Genomic DNA, 15,708 nt, shown 5'->3' on the forward strand with positions numbered 1-15,708 from the left:
TTACTTCCTCCTGCCGTCGTTTTCCAGAGTGCGCGGCGCGGCACGGCGGCCGTTCTTACTTTTCTTGCTTTTCTCTTCTCCTCTCTCTTCGCGGAGTAACCCCACCACGCGTCTTCCCGTGCCTCACTTCCCCTTCCCCCTTCCCGTTTCTTTCTATGTCGTTTACTCTACCCTACCTTCAGTCCGGATCCCTACCCCAAACAACCTCTCCCCACTATCGAGAGTAACCGACTCGCCGGCGGGAGTTTCCCCCACTTTTGCGGCGCCACTTTAATGTTACATTAATAAAAAGCAACAATCAATATCTTCCCCGTAAAAAATTTTAATCTATAACAGAGAGAATTCCGGCCCCTCCCGCATCTCCTACCACCGACCGACCTCTCGCGTTCTTCCTCGCGTGCGCTCTCTTTCACTCCATCCTCTTTCCTCTTTCTCTATTCCTCTCTTCGATTCTCTCTCACTCTCTTCTGCCTCCCGCCCTCTTGAGAAAAGCGCTGCTACGAACCGTGCCGAGTTCACAGTATCGTATCCAGACTGTACGGGTACCCTGTTGTCAGAGTCAACGACGCGCGAAGTGCGTGTTGTCATTTCACTTTTCACACCGGCGAGTGAAGGACCGCGAGCGGACCGCCCTTCGTCGTGTTGTTACACGTGCCCTTTTCTCGCGCCCTTCCGAGCGCTCCACGCTCACCCTTCGCGCGCCACCCGCCGCTTTCCATTCTGCGTTTCTTTTTTCGTCGCTCGGAAGTTAGACTCATCTTCGTTTTTTATTTCCCTCTGTGTCTCACTCTCTCTCTCTTTCTCTCTCAATCCTTTACTATTTTCCTCGGACTCCCCTCCCTTTCTCTCTATCCCTTTCCCTTTCCCTTTCTTTCTCTCTTTCGCTCTGTGCATCGTTCCGACTCGCTCACTCGCATACGCCAGTGACACACACGCGTTATATTCGTTCGGGGGGAAACGTGGTGCGTGCGCGTATTATACACACAACATACGGAAGTCGAAAATGTGACGAGGTGGGGTAGAGATGTGCGTGTACGGTCGCGAATCTGCGTACGTGTTTTAGGAAAAACGTGCTTGCAGCCTCTCCTTTCAGAGATCTCACGTATTCGGGCGCGACCACGTCGGAAGGGGAAAAAATACGCAACATAGACGATGGAATGAATAGAGAGCATTGTTGGTATCGTTTCTCGTGTATTGAACTCTCTGCATCGGAGCTCGCATCGATGTCGCAATAAAATTTACGTCGGCCGGGAGAGTTAAACGTGACATCTGTGTGTCGCGTCGGTGTTAAGTACGCGAACCGTTGAGCGTAAACGATTCCGATCGAATCTACTTAAATTTCAACGAGCCGAGTGAGAATCGCGCTCCGGCAGTCGCGCAACGAACGCTGACCTTTCTTATCGCTCGTTCGACGAATTGCTTTTCCGCAAAAGTTCACTCGAATATTTATCTCCGTGCGATTGGCCGAGATCGAAAGGAATACAAGCTACAAGCTCTGCAATTCTTCCCGTACGTTCGAATGGAAATCGAAATAGCGCCGTTCGGTTTCTCGCCACTCCGATTTTATATTCGTGTATAGTATATAACCATAACCGAGGGCACGAGCTCTCTCGACCTGCGTTTCTTCTTCCCGGACAAAAGGGTACAGAAGTAGCGGTGCAAGCGCGAGAGAAGACGCACTGAGCGAAAAAGGCGAAGGAAAGACAGAGAGGAAGAAAGAGCGAGAACGAGACGGATAACGCGAAAGAGTCAGGAGTGGGAAAGGGAGGGAGAAACAGCGGTCTCGCGCATCTCTGCGCGCGACGAAGGCAACTGAGCTTCTTCGGACCTCAAGAGACTATAGTCGACTATTTTAACTTGAACACTATGTTTTGCAGCGTATCTTGCCGCTGACTCGGCGGAAATCGTATATTGTTATCTCTGTTTTTATTCTGTACGCGCCCGCTCTCTGCTGGTGACTTTCATTGATACCGTTGGAAACCTCTTTTTTCAAACACGCGTCCCCTCGCGTTTGTGCTGGTTAATTTTTTCACGCGAGATATATCGAACGTAGTCGAATGTCGCCGTTCGATCCGCGATCGCATTCGGACCCGCGCTCACAGATTCACGAGTAACAACCATTCAAACGCCAACATTTCTTGCGCGCGTGCTTTCGTAGAAAGTTTCGAAGAGTTGTGCCAAGTGTGTCGAGACCGTCTGTAGTTCGAATCAAATTTGTGCCGCGTGATACAAGCAACAACTACCGAGTGATTCACTTCCGGACTCGAGGACTACGTGTCATCGATCATTCTCGCAGCTAGGAAGTATCGTACAGCTTTGACGGGCGACTTCGGCGGAACAACGTACGTAATATGTGATATTTATTTTTAATTGCCGTTTTCATAAGAACCAATTGAAATTAAAAGCATATTTCCACCATGATAATATCGCCAGCTACGAAACCTTCTCACGATATTTTCAATTTCTCCGGGTTAAAACGAATTCATGGATGTTCGAAGAAAACGCGAACTTCTTAACAGGATGACATTGCACCGGGATCTCTCGCCCCTGGCCGTGCGACGCGTAGGTCAGGTTAGAAACTGTGCGAACGTTTCCGCGACGCACGTTGCTGTTGTGTGTGCCGCGCGGCGAGACAGAGAGCGTGGCATCGAGGCAGCACGGCGGAAAGATCGAGGCAGAGCCACGAACAACACAACAAGCGAGAGGGATAGATGTAACTACTGTAGAGGGAAAAGAAAGCGAAACGAGGCGCGAGAGTGAGAAAGGAAAGAGAGCACGCGGCATGGTCGTAGCGTGGTAGCGTCGAATTCGTACGGGTGACTGAATGGAATGAGTCGTCTGCGGTAGCGCGGGGAAGGGTAAGGGCCGGACCAATAGAGTCGAGAGTTTCGTCAGAGCCGTGAAAGGAGGGAGAGCGACGTCGTTGGAAGGGGCGAGCTGACAGACTTACACACGTGCGTTTGAACCTACGCTACGCGTACGCTCGTTGCGATCGCACAGAACATCATACGGTGCTGCTGCTCTACCAATCTTACCTAACTGTTGAATTGATTCAGCGATACACGATTTCCGATCGATCGATCGATCCGTAGCATCGAACCGCGCTTACTGTCTAGTACATTAGTTACCGTTAGCAAGTTGATAATAAATTTGTTATTTGAACGAAACGAATTATCGATAGCTGCATAGAATGTATCTACGTGTGTTGTACGAAATATTCTGAAATTTCGTCTGTTATTAGTACATCTACTAATGCTTTACTAAGTAACTATCTGAAGAAATTGTAAGTTCCACGTACATTTTCAAATTGATTTCAAATCTTACCGACGTAATCGTTTCTCTTTACAGTGCCTAACGATATTCCGAATTCTTTTATGTATGATGTGGACAGAGAAGTTTTCTATAATAATTGTCTAAATATTTTCATGAGTCAACGTAAGTGACACATAGAAAGAACAAAAAAGCTTAGTAACACAGTGGATTGCACAGTAAATTCGTATTAGTCATACGAGTAGAGGCGGTGTCAAAGTTCATTCAGTAGTATCAGTAGCACTCGAGAGAGCGTCATTCCCATTGCTTGGCCGCGTGGTACGTGGCCCATACACGCATGCACACTCACACACGCCCGGAACTCGTTTATTCTATCTCTCCATGCGTACGTGCACGCTGTGGAAAACCAGCTGTGCGAATCGATTGGTCGAGGATTCGATTTTTCTCTTCCCCGTCGATGCTGTGGACTGATAACTAGTCACGTGACCAGATTTATTCAAAGGATTTACTAAGGAACATCCGCTACGCTGATTTCGATGAAAATTCTACGCGTTTATACAATGAATATCAGATAAAGGGATGAGGATATCTTTTTAGCCAAGCAGTTTTAAATTTCATTTTCCCTCGCTCTCAGAGATTCGTTTCTCTGACGCTATCTTCGAAACTATAGGGAACATGAGAAAACTTTTTGATAAATGTGTTATAGATCCTTCCTGTAATTCGTCAGTGGAATAGAATTTTATTCCACCGAAACATTTGAAATTCCATTTACTACGAAACAATATTAAGGATCGAGATCTACTATTGGCGAATGTTTTTGATAGATTTCACTTCGATTGTGAATTAATGCCGGAATCACACGCGATATAGGATATTTAGCGAAGATAGATTAATGATCGCATGCGTTATGCACTATGTACGTATGCTGGAATACAATAAGATTAACAATGCATATCGATAATTGATTCCAATTATACATGGTAATTGGTGGCAAGAGTTCATGGTAAAAGCTCATGAATAATAATATCGACAGAGCATTTTTCTTCTTTCGTATACGATACGTCCGGTTATGACAGATGAAAAAGAGTGAGATGATTGACCACCAGGAAAAATTGCGTTAAAACGTATGCTTGTTATTTCAACAATCGATAATTTTTAACGTAGTTTATCTTTGCCGATCGATTTTCTTGCTTAGCGAAATCGTGCAACACCTTTTATTCCATCGTCGATTGTTCGCAGACCGTCTGCCAACAGAAGTGCTAGGTCATTGTATCTCGCATACCGCTGCCAGGATTTTATGACCTGTTAACGACGATCGTGGACATTTGGAATACAGCGTGGTTCGAAAGTAACAACCGGCACGAAGTCGTCATCGTTAACAAAAATTGAAAAAGTATCGTGGGAAACGAAAATGTTACGTAACGCGAAAAGTACGAGGAACGTATGGATTTCTAGGACAGTGGGAAAGGTTGCGAGAATTAAATTGGAACGCTTCTATTCTGGGTGGCGTTTGACGGCCATCGTTGTTATTCTCATTAAGCGTAGCGAACTCGAAGTAAAATTGTAAAAGGCACGGGTCATTCGGAGTCTTGGCGCGCAAAGGGAGAAGAGAGGCTTTGCTCTCTAGAGGAATGCTCTGCCGGATTGAGAACTCGGATCCATCCGGCCGGTCTCGAAAACCTGTTGCATTTTAACGACACGACCGATTCTTTGGAAATCCGGCTGGTTGTGCTCGAACCAGCCAATATCACTCTTGGGAAAAACTATTCTATATCGTTGGGATTACCTACATTAACGTCCAGCAAACGCTCGATTATACCATGTTTTCTAATAATCGTTAATTTTCTCACGATAAGCATAGCAATGAATAAGACAAGCACGTGTAACGAGTGATCAAGTTATTTATAGGTTTCGTCCGCGTTTCTCTTATCCTTTTCCATTTGTTTAATTGTTGTTGTATACGTCGTTGGATTATAAGCAAAGACAGCAAACAAACATATTTAACATAAAAGATGTAAAAGTGGTAAAAAGTCGATTCTTGACGCATCATCCGTCAACTATAGTTACAGAACACGATTACAACGATGACTGTGATGACTACGAAATAACATCAGACGTTGTACAACGTATATGCATACTCGTGCAGATGGTTGACACGAATAACGCGGCGAGAATACCGTGCGATGCCTGGCGGTCCATGATTCATAAAATATCGAACGGAATCCTCGCAGGCCGCGTTTTTGCGGCATGCGATCATCGGTCATTGCATGTACGCGTTTCCGCGTTTCGGTTCACAGGATTTTTCTGGATCGATAGTGCTGCAGCGAAACAGAGTGGAAGAAGAGGGGGGAGGTTCCCCGGCGCATAAACAAACGTGTATGCATGCTTATTAAATACTTTAGGATACTCACGCGATGCCGTGTAATTTACGGTATAATTTAAAAAACGGTCGAGAGCCGGCGCGTAATCGTATTGTCGGCCACGATGCAAAAGCTCCGCGAACCACGCGCGCCGCTACCTTGCCCCCTTCTTATTTATAACGTGTCAATAGCGTATCGTATTACTTCCGGTTGTTAACACCGATCAATAGCGTATATCATTCTTTCACGATAACCCGACTCGAGCTCCGCGTTCGCTTCGCTTAAAATCGTTTCTCGTCCAATTACACTTTTGCGGCAATCGTTTTTCCTTCTTTTTCTAAAAATCTGCTTGGTTTAAATGGTTCTAACGTCGACTTAAACGGTCGTCCCCTTTTTTAAAATTCATTTCCCCGAAGAAGCCGCTCGAGCAGGCTCTAGAGAACGCGAACATCGCGAACCAGTATCGGGCAGCTGTTTACGAAACGGCTTCACAGGGCAAACAACGATCTCGTTCGACTCGATCGCTTCGAGTCGTGCTCGAGAACTCTAAAGCACACTTCCGCCGTTGATTCTGGCGTCATTAAGAGCGAGCCTCGGGCCCGACCAGCTCGAACTTTGCCGCCGCGGAATGCCTGACTCGTTGGATCGTTCCACCGGAAGTTCCCGTACTCTTTCCCGCTCTCGAGCTTTCAACTCGCGCCGCTACACTGGCCCAGGAAGGGGCGGCAAGAGGAAGAGGAGGGAACAGCAGGGGGCGGCAGTGTGTATGTGGCTCGCTCGGGTACGTGATACCCGCGAGATTCTGAAAAGGACAACCACGCTCGCGTCTCGCTTGCTTGCTTTTAGTGAGGAGACCGGATTAACCCGAAAGCAACCTCGTCTGGCGAAGGACGTGGCCTAGTCCGTGTATCTTCGGCACACGGAAACGGGCCAATCCTTCGCGGATCATTATATTTTTATAATATCGCGGGCCATTTATATTTGGACCGATCCAAGTCTTGTTACCTTGGACGTCATTGAAATCGTAATGAAAGTTCACACGGTTAAATACAGATCGCTGTTTTCGAATGGTTCCTCCTCGTCTCTCCCTGCCTATTTACGACGATTTTTGTAGATGCGCCACAATGTACTTACATGCGTATGTATTCGATTCAGTCTTACGACGACCACTGAAGGTTGTAATCCCTTCCCTCAGGCTCGTACTTGCCTCGCTCTAGGTTACTCGAGTATGTTGTCTTTGCTGTCAAAGGGTTAGTATCGAAGCTTTTAGTTACCGCGATTTTACTTTTTTCGAGTTTCTAGTTTACTCGATACCGAGAAATTGTGTTATTAAGCTGGAATCCGAGGAATTGCGAACAAGGGTCTTTTATGAAATTTCAAGAGATTTCTAGACGATGAAAATATAGTTTTTGTGTACACATGCCACTGGCGTTCGACAGAGGGAAGAGCTTCTGTCGAATTCTACGTTCTACTATACAAAGGAAAGAATCGGAAGAAAAGCGTTTGTCCGGAGTCAGGTTGAAAAAGTTTGCCCCCTTTGACGAAATTGACTCGGACGAAATAGCTAAATCGAAGAGACATCCTGGCCGATTAGTGTAACGTTTCCTCCTGTCAGAGTCAGTGTATCGTACTCGAGCCTTTTCGCCACTGTACATCGACGGGACACCTCCGACCGATGCGCACGTATCCTATGGTGTACATATATGTGTATATATATACACATATATATATGTATATATATATCCAACAAAACACCATAGGAGAGAGTCCAGGACAACGAAGAGTTAGAACGACACGGAGGTGGAGGCGGAGGAGGTAGATGGAGGTGGAGGAGAAGACGGAGAAGGACAGAGGTGATGGTGGTAGTGTGTGTGGTGGTGGAGAGAGGCAATGGTGGAAGATGGGAGATTTTACAAAAAGCGAGGCAGAGCGGCCCCTTTCGTCGCGCGGCCGCGACGGGCGGAAGGGGGGCGGGGGTGGGGGAGCAATGCGGGGGCTAGGGAGAGGGCGGACGACCTCGACGATGATACGACAAAAAATCAGATGCACGGCCATTGGCTGTTCTCAATTCGAATTATTGGCTTCCCCGGTCGCCGTTCGTCAGAGCCTCCCCGACCTTCTCGATACTCTTTCTCTCTTTCTAGCTCTCTTTCCCCTTTTCTCTTTTCCTCCGATCTCTCCTACCACTTTTCCCTCTGCCTGCTCCGCCACTGCCGCCACCGCCGCCGCCGCCGCCGCCGCTGCCACCGCCGCCGCTGCCACCGCCATCTCCTCCGTCGAGCCTCCATCTCCTCTCTCGCCCCCTTCGGGAATGGGCGCCGGCGAGAAGGGCCGAAAAAACTTCGAAAAAAAAATCCAATTTCGTTGCCATGGTGACCGGCGTGCGTTGACTTTGATAAAGATCCCCCGAACGAGCCACCTCCGCTTTTCTGCCTCCTCCGCCTCTTTCTCCTCCGTCTCCTGCTCCGTACTCTTCATCCTCCTTCTCCGCCTCCGCCTCTTGCTCCTCGGTCTCCTCCTGGCTGGTTCGTACCCTCCGCCACGACGCCGTCGCTTTCGCAGTTTCTCTGATTGTACGCACGCTCTCGTCCTCTCCTTGCCTGCGCTCTCGTTCTCGCCTTCTCTCTTTCTCTCTTTCTCTCTCACTCTCTCTCTGTACGTGTGCACATGCACAAGCGAGCGATCGCTTTTACGTGGCCTGTATGTATGTACTGTGCGCGCGTGAGCGAGGGAACACCGGTGGATTCGTCGGCGAACAGCCGATATACGGAGGGATGGGGCCGCGAAGCCTCACGGGGGCTAGCGGTGCCGCGGTTTTGGTTGACCCATATCAAAAGGGAGGAGGTGCCCCCGGATGTTTCGCTGGCCGGACTCGTTGAGTGGTTTGTTTGTTTCGGGCATCGACTATCGGGGGAGAAATGTTATTTACATGGCAGAGAAATGTTACCAGAACCGAAGACACAGGCCGACTTCTCCTCCACTTTGGCGTTATGCGCCAAGGATAAATGCCGAGCGCGCCCGATAAAGGCCAGATCTATTTCCAAGAGAAACGTCTGCCTTTCTCGTCTTCCCTTCTATAGGTATAACGAAATAAGAGAAACGCGAACGTCATCGCATCGGTTCAAAGTCCTATGACTTTTCGGTGTACCCAGCGATGTAATACGAAAACTATATAGCCCTCGACAATGTTTCTTTAAGCCTAACCCCACGTCCGCCCGCCCGCGATGAATAAACGATCGTGAGTTACGAGCAGATGCGTGTGCTTAATGCGAGTCCGTGCATAGGAGCAGAAAGTTGCGCGACGAAGAAGGCTCTGCCTACTGTATATTCTTGAGTAGGCGTGGGTGTACGTGTAAGGGGCCGCGTGTCTATCCCCACCAGGACAGCGTCTGATTTTTATTTCGAAAAACTTTTTTAATAAAAAAGTTACCCGCGCCACCCCATGCCACACTAGGGGTAGGAGCCTCGCTTATACGGCCAGGTGTATTCTATATAGAGGCTGTCGAGGAGAGCGAGAATAGGAAGAAGGGGGGAGGGGACGACCAAGCCACCGGACCTCGCATTAAAAGTTTCACGGCGCTCACGATATTTCATAACTTTCCTATATTTCGAAAAACGTGCAGTCGACTAGTCGGATCCAGACGAGCCCCGGAATTTGTGTGCACGCGGGCTTCCTACTCTTTTGGCCGTGTGTATCGCGATCAAACACGTATGTCGGCGGTGCTTACGCGCGAATAGAGAGCCTGTTACATTGCCATCTCTAACTTCTCTCCTAGGCCAACGTTGTTTCACCTCCTCGTCACGACTCTACACTCTGCCGGCTCACCATTTTATTCCATCTTCTTCTCTTTCCCTTTCCAATCCTTCGTATCTCTCGCTCATGGTTGCCCCGGTCTTTGTTTCTCTTTCTCTTTCTACGCTTTTGCTCTTCCCTTCGTGTGTTCCTTTCGCTTCTAGTCGGCCGTTTCTTGTTCTTTCATTACGTTCGTTCGCCGAGAACACACGGTTAAAGTAACTAGAGCTGGTCGGAACGGCGCTCCGATCGATCGCTCCGAAACGTGCTGGAATCTCGTTTGCGATCGCGACGATAATTGTAAATGCACGCGCCGGGGGGAACGTTCTTTATATTCGCATTTCGCGTAAATTGTTTTTATCGTTTTTATCTCGGTGATCAGGACTTCGTGTCCGTACGTCTGCTTGTTCTCTTTTCCTTCCCCTTCGACTTTTACTTCCATCGTCGTACATAAATCGAGCCGAGTCGAACCGAGTCGAATTGAACCGACTTGAATGTAGGAGAGTCGATTCGCATCGGAGATACTTTTTAACGAATATTCGAAATAGCCCTACTGGTTAAACGCGTCTCGCCGGAGTACAGTCCCTGGTACGAGTCGTATCCGCTCTGTCTCACGCATAATGAAACCACCAGGCTTTTGCACCGTAACTGGCCTCCACGCTACTACGTACGACGATACACGACGAATCGAGTACAGTGACAGCTGCATACAACTAACCTCGTATTCTCATCAGTCTGTGTTAAGATGCTCTTAACATTGATGATACTCGTGTTCACGAGCTTCTGCCGGTCATTCGCATTCGCATAGCAGCAAAATAAATTGCCCGGTGAATCTTGATATGCTGGCCAGTGCTCCGAAGCCACTAGTCGAACGAGACGCTCTCGTGTGAAATTTGTGTTAATTGAAAGCACCGCGTATATTCGTTGCATCGTTTGGTACACGCTGCTCGGAACCGAGCCATGGTAAATACATTGTAGTTTCCCTTCGGTCCGATACTTTCTCGATATTTTTGTCCACTTATTGGAAAACTGTTAATATTATATCTACGTTAAATATCGAATTTTTCAGCGTAACTTTCCGCGCGTCTTCCGCCCACGGAATCACCATTTCAATTTTAATCGCCAAACGAAATTACTCTCGTCGGATAATCTCGGTCCTCTCCTCTTCGTCATATCGTCGTAATCGCAGTCGTGGTCGTTCTCGTCCTCGTCGTCGTCGTCGTCGTCGTTGTCGTCGTTTACAACAAGGGAGACGATCGAACTTGCAAATTGCCAGCAAAAAATATACACGCCTCTAGATTGAAATTTTCCCCTGTTCTTGAGAGAAAACGAAATAAGTACAAGGACGGGGCGATATTATTGGAACGTCGCACATTATATCGCAACGTTTCCAATCGCATTGGCGTAGACGGTACTTTTATGGTTTTTTAATTCCTCTCATCCCGTGGGGCTTTTTATTCTTATTTTCCGGTCGCTAAGCCGGCATCTTAGAGTGGGAGGAAGACGAGGAGCCCTTGCTACTCTTCGATATCTTTTCCTTTCTTTCTCTCTCTCTCTCTCTCTCTATCTATCTCTCTTTCTCTCGCTACCTCTTTCTCTGTTCGCCTGTTCGATTCTCGGCTTCTTCTTTTCCTCGGATTTCGAATCGAGCTCGTGGGCTCTCCGGTCGCACAGGGTGGCAGTGGGTCGTCGTCGACGAGCCTTCGCGACCTCGCTGCCACGGTTTTAACCCGACCGTGCGTGCGTTTCTTTCGATTCCAGTCAACCCCTCTCGATTTCGATGCGTCTACCTGTGGACCGTGCTCGATTCTTGCCCCTTTTTTTTCCTCTTTTTGCGATATCCTCCGCTGTTTCAGTCACGGGAGTAAATCCTCTACGATCAAACGATACCCTCCCTCCCTCCCCTCTGCACCAGCCCGAAGATTCCGTGGAACAAAAAACAGGATAGCCTTCGAGCTTGAGAAAATTTCCGGCTCTTTCTTTACGAAGAAACTGGATTTCGAGCTGACGTCGAGTCGCAGAAAGAAGGCAGGCTCCTCGTCCCTTTTCAACCTCGCGACTGCGACCGACTTTCGACTTTCGAAGCTTTTCTCTTTCTCGTTGCGCTACGTTTAAAGGGATAGAGTAATTCGGCTACCGACAAAAGTGAAATTGCTCGACCAGAACTACGCTTTAATGTCTGCTGTCGAGACTGGCTGGTGGTAACTGGAATCGTCTCTGAGTCCACGTGCCTCTATGGTAATCTATATTGATCAACGTCAGCTCGGTATCGTTTGCATTCGTTAATTATAATTAACTAATTAATTAATTAAAGTAAAGCCGCGAAAAAAGAATTATAGTAGCCTGCAGAAATTGGCAGGGGAACAAAGGAAAAGATTGCGTAGGTGGCAAAGTATCAGGATGGCAATTATATTTGCTAAAGAATTTGATAGGAATCGTGATTTCGTTCCCAGAGTCGAAATCACCGGCGCAAAATCGAGCAACGGTGCTTCTTACTTTCGCACGATAGATCGCTAAGAAAATGTAAAAAAATGCAAAAAACTTGGTGTATCGACCGCGGGAAAATGGGAAATTAAAAAGCTGCACGCCGGACTATCGTTCCTTTTACTTGCCCGGTTAGGAAGCTAACGGAAGTTTTTCTACTCGTTATTGTATGCGTGTATGTGTGTCCTGTTGCATTTGTTCATGTGTGTACATGCATGTGTGTGTGTGTGTGTGTGTGTGCGTTGCGTATGAGTAACGGTGAAGTTGTAACACGTCCTCTTATCGTAATAGATTTATCGATTCGGCGTTTACATGCCGTTCAGTTTTTGCGCTACATGGGAACGTTAACTTGTCGTTGAATTTACTATCGGTCGGCAGGCTAGACCGTTAAGCAAACTTCAATTTGTTCTATGTGTTATAATTACAATCGGTAAGTATAAACGACGGCATGCGTGTTCTATAATTATGTTGATGCGGCTAATTCGCACACTAAACCTATATGTCCCGTACGCATCCTCCTCCAGTTAATTACCTCGAGAAACCTCGTTAACAAATCGGTTCTTACTTTTCCCCCATCGCTAGTACTGTACCTGTTCCTCCCTTTTCTCTTTTTTCTTTCTTTTCTTTTTTCTTTTTTTTTTTTTTTTTTTTCTTTATCGTAGCCGGGTCATTTTGAGAACTTGTTATTTCCACTAACGAGTGTAATTATTTTCTAGTATTTCATTTTGACGCTAGAATTACCAGAGTTCTTTGAACAACCAACTCGTAATTTTTCGTTGAAATTTTCTAGATTTATGTTTGTTTCCGTTTATTCAATTTTTCACATCTATCTCAACTTCCCTCGTACTCTTACGTTTTAGCTTTGTCGGTAGTTTTATAGCGTCCTAATCTTACATACAAATTTTATAGATAAATGAACTTTTAACGATTCGAGTAATTTTCAATAGCGTACTATAAACATTTTAATTTGTACCTCGATAGGTACAAACTAGCGTTACAGGAAATCGTCTGACAAAGTGTTTTAAGCATAAAAAGGGCGTATAATTACTCGTAAGAAGAATACAAAAAGAAAGGGTATTTTTAATCGCGTTTATAATATATCAGCGGGTGGTTATAAACGGTTTTTGAATTACGGTTTTTATCTAATTTGAAATTCACCGAGCTCTGGGGAATCCTCGTGAACGTTGAAACGTAAGTGTGTTTTTACACGGATGATAGCCGGTGGAGAAGCAGCGCGAAAATTGTCATACTCTCTCAGTGTGCACTTAATGAGCTTGAAAAGTATTTACGTGCCTAGCTCGACCCTCTCGTTAACGCGTTGTCGTTGCCGGGCAAATTTGCCAACTCGTCTGATCGTTAATGCGCTGCAAGACGCGCGTTACAGGTAATATCCGTTATTTTAGCGGACAGTAAAATTTCGAAAAACACTGGCAAGATTTTTTCCTCGTGCAAACGATAGACAAAAACCTGGGGAACAACGTCGCGATTATAAGAAACTTGACGGCAATCGATAAAAGGCTCTAGCGGGAATCCTAAAGTTAGAACCGTATATTAGGGTCATTTATGTCTGAACTACTTTTTCACATGTTTAATACGCTTAAAGATCCGTGAAACTTTGCAAACTTTTCGATTTTGTATTACAAATTACAGCAGCAATTTCCAAAGAATTGGAAATTTTTCGTAGCTACATAACGCGATTACAAAGATACTATTTCAATTATCTAGGAATGTAAGGTTACCTAGTAGATTTCGCCATGGGAAAGCTACAGTCATTTTTTCTCAACTACATTCTTACACATTTAACGTGCTACCACGAATCTTTCGAAACTTTCCTTCGGACCTATATTACAAACTATACCGCCGCGGTTTCCAAGATCAATCGCAGACTTTTCGTACGTGCCGCACGATTCCACACAAGCAACCATCTAATCCTAAATTCATCGTTGAAGTAGTTCGGTCGATCTGCTTGTCGAAAAACAGGCATCTAGAATCGCATAGCGCTGCATCGGGGTCAGCCGCGTCTGAACCGTTTACAACGCGAACTAGTGCTCAATTTCACTTGGCCGTAGTAGGGATAAAGGAAGCAAAAGGAAGGCGAGATACGGATACAGTTTTAAGCGTAAAGCTGGTCCGGTTGGCGAAACACGCGTCGTTAAGAAGGGATGCGGAGGCGAGGCTCGGTGGGAGAAGTGGCCGAAGAGAAGAGGTAGAACGAAGTAACCCGAGCGAAGTGTGATCGTGCAGAAGAGAGCACGGTAGCCGTGCACGGTACGAGATTCGTCCAGTTAGGACAGGTCATGTCACGGCACGCTCGACGATTCATGCCTCTTTTGGCGGAGTTACCGCGCACTTTTCAAGTGGATCCTGCCCGTAGCCGTCGAACGACCGGCTCGCTGCCCTATCTCGAAAAAAAGACTCGAGAGTCCATGGACAGAGTCGAAACTCTAACCTTTTTCTTCCCTCTTTCCATCCTCTCTTACTCGACTTTTTTCGTCTGCGCTCTCTTCCTTTTTTACATCTCTCCGTCTCTTTATTTCTTTATCATATCTTTTTTTTTCTTAAGGATTTTGTTTCTGTCTTTCTCTTCTTCTTCTTTTTTTTTATCTTTGTCGCGAAGGGAGCAGCAGGATCCGAGCGAAGAAACAGCGGCAGGAGGAAAAGGGGGAGGAATTCGTAAAAAGAGAGGAATGCAACGTCTGGTCGTACGTCATTCTGTCCGCGGTACGGTGGCCAACAATGCTTTCTCTCTTCTTCTCTGTGCGAGCCTCGTGGCCTCCAAGAATTTTGCCGAAGCGCTTTTGATCTCGCTCGCGCGCAAATTACGAGAATCCGTATGGAGAATTTTCAGAAATGCCGATCCGTTGGCTCGATCGACGTCAATGGAAAGAGATTAAATTTTTTGCACCGACTAGCAACGAAGCTTCTGCTTTTATTCTTGAAAGCGACGTTTGTTTTCCGATTCTCGGCAACTTCGTCGAATCGCATCGCGTGTTTCAATATACGAGACACAGAGTGGTAAGCGAAACCGTAGTTCGATCCTGTAATTGGTACGCTTTACTGCCCCTAGGATAATTAGACGGTAATCGCGTATTTCTTGGTAATCGTGCGATGAGTCCTGAAAGCGTGTACAGGTCGAAGGCAAAAGTTGCAGGCAGGACAAAAAGCGCGCGAGTAGAGAAGAAGAAGAGGCGAGCAAAAAAAAAAGCTGCGGGGGAAGAGAAAGAGAAAGAAACAAAGAGAGAGAGAGAGAGAGAGAGAGAATGTCTCCGGGGCGAGATGTTCGGATAACGCATTAAACACCGTTCCTTCTGGAAAGCGATGCCGAACGGGACAAGGAGGGTAATACCCTTGCCGGTGGTATCGTTAGCACGATGTAACGCAACGAGGAACGAGGAACGAGCGGTCGTTCACGTCGTCGGTATCGTTGTTACACGGACACATAGAGGAAAGCGCGCGGCGTGTTGTGCGGAGGTGCTCGGCAAATGACAGAGGAGGGTGCAGATAGGAAGGGGAACGCGTTTGTGTATGTGACGATGTGCACATGTACACTCACATATAGTACACGTATACGTGTACACGTGCGCGCGAGATGCTCGGTTCGTTTGTGGGGGAATTGTTGGTGCGCGGGGGTTGGTGCAGGAATGAAGTTGGCCGACGGGCGAGAGAAGCCTAGGAGAAGCGAGAAACGGTGCAGGGGAAGAAGGAGGAAGGGTGAATCATGGTGGGGTGCTCTCGAAAGGGTGGAGTGGGTGCGGGGTGTCTCTTTTGAGCCGCTGAACTTTGCCAAGTTCGAAACCGTCC

The 15,708-nt window shown here is 47.0% G+C and overlaps 1 protein-coding gene across 3 annotated transcripts in view; it reads left to right on the top strand.

Moving 5' to 3' along the window:
* Positions 1-15,708, top strand: part of LOC126924950 (uncharacterized) — an 80,598-nt gene that overhangs the window by 15,382 nt on the left and 49,508 nt on the right. The window contains exon 1 of one of the 3 annotated variants that reach the window (XM_050740009.1): positions 2,190-2,342. The exons of the other annotated variants lie outside the window; for them this stretch is intronic. The gene's annotated coding sequence lies outside the window, so the exon portion shown is untranslated. Of the gene's footprint in view, positions 1-2,189; positions 2,343-15,708 lie in introns of those variants that run through there. 3 annotated transcript variants of the gene reach the window in all.

The sequence above is a fragment of the Bombus affinis genome, chromosome 15 (genome assembly GCF_024516045.1).
Source record: "Bombus affinis isolate iyBomAffi1 chromosome 15, iyBomAffi1.2, whole genome shotgun sequence".
NCBI lineage: Eukaryota > Metazoa > Arthropoda > Insecta > Hymenoptera > Apidae > Bombus > Bombus affinis.